The 1,566-nt window shown below is 39.3% G+C and overlaps 1 protein-coding gene across 1 annotated transcript in view; it reads left to right on the forward strand.

Annotated features, from left to right (window-relative positions):
* RpL37-1 (ribosomal protein L37-1) overlaps window positions 1-1,566 on the forward strand; it is a 63,773-nt gene that overhangs the window by 61,548 nt on the left and 659 nt on the right. The gene's annotated exons all lie outside the window — the stretch shown is intronic.

Genomic DNA, 1,566 nt, shown 5'->3' on the forward strand with positions numbered 1-1,566 from the left:
ACTAAGGATTAAATTCCTTAACGATTATTGCATCTGGAACGTCAATTACAGAAGGACGAATCTTACTCTTTATTCACGATTGACCTACAGAATTGCATTTGAAGAGAAAGCAGAATTCCAGCGAAATAATTCTACCCTTACACCAGGAACTCGTTGCACGCCAATAGTTATCATAATTGCAAGATGATTGAACACTTTTGTCTTCTTTCCGAACAAACATCCTACCCTTTTCTCGAACCGTGTAATGATACGTGCTGGGTAAACGGTTCTGAGTAGCGCAGAAAGGGGAAAGTGCGAGCTGCACTTTGTTAGTTGGACCTGTCGGAAGAGAATGACTCGCGAGTGAAATGACCTAAGGCAGACAGGCGAAGGTTAAGGACAACTTTCACCTAAAACCTGCGGGCGAAGGCTGGACAAGGCCGTTCGAAACAGGAGCCAGATTACACAGAAAAGGATACCACTATGACTCCACGAAACTTGAAACTTTGTGTCTGACCATATAAAATTCTACTTATAGCTTGGTTAATGTCGTTTAAGGATCTAGAAAATTATCCGGAATTTATTTTAATTATAGAAACTGCATAATAAGGAGTTTTCAATGTATGCAATNCTTACTACCATTTTCAAGTGTTGCCTATGAGGAAAATGTATCATTATCCTAAGCTGTACAGGAAGACCAGCGATCCTTAGAAATATTGTCATAAGCAATATTAAGCGATATATTAAAATCGCTAGAGTCAACAGTCGTAAGAGACTTTCTAAGCTACCAAGGATCACCGACGGGGGATGGAAAATGAGCGACTGGGCGAATTCCTCGACGCGGACGTGCTCGGACGACCTCCAGGCGCCGTTTCGCCGGTTGCTGATTGAAATTTCTCTCACGGGATTGCATCTGTTATCTAATACAGAGTTTTTCATCCGGGATCTTAATTCCCTCTCACAAAACAAACGTTGAATGTAATAGAAAGTCGAAGCCAGTGAGAGAGACGATATTTTAATTCTATAGGGAGATGGAAAAATTCATATAAGATGGATAGAAAAATAGAATCAATGGTTTCATCCTATTCACTGGAGAATAGGAGTGGATTCGAAACGTCGATGGGAAAATGAAACCACTTGGGAATGTTCGGTATTAGTAGAGATGCAGGAAAGTTCTTTACCTTTTCGTTGCTCCAGTTTCCGTGGGAATCGGATTCCAGTGTCGCTGTCACGGCTGCCAGTAATAAAACCACTGGCACCTGCAATCACAATAGCTAATTTGTACTGTAAATCCTTCTCACTATACTTAAATCCAGAATTAAAAGAAACAAGCATCAAACATGGATAAACAACTTTGTACTGTTATAATAATCACTCGATTTCCTCTATTTAATTTGATCATCATAACATAGGTCATGTTAATCGTGCAATTTTCTGGGCTGTTGAATTTGCTGTTAGAGAAATGATCTAAACATTTTTAATAGGAGTAAAAGGAAGTGTAGTGTGTGTGATGTTTGATGATGGAGAAAAACTGGGAACACTGGGAAAAATTGCAAATTATGAAGAGAAGAATGAAGAGTATAATAG

This window comes from Ceratina calcarata, unplaced genomic scaffold (assembly GCF_001652005.2).
Source record: "Ceratina calcarata isolate Rehan_Ccalc_2016 unplaced genomic scaffold, ASM165200v1 scaffold229.2, whole genome shotgun sequence".
Lineage (NCBI taxonomy): Eukaryota > Metazoa > Arthropoda > Insecta > Hymenoptera > Apidae > Ceratina > Ceratina calcarata.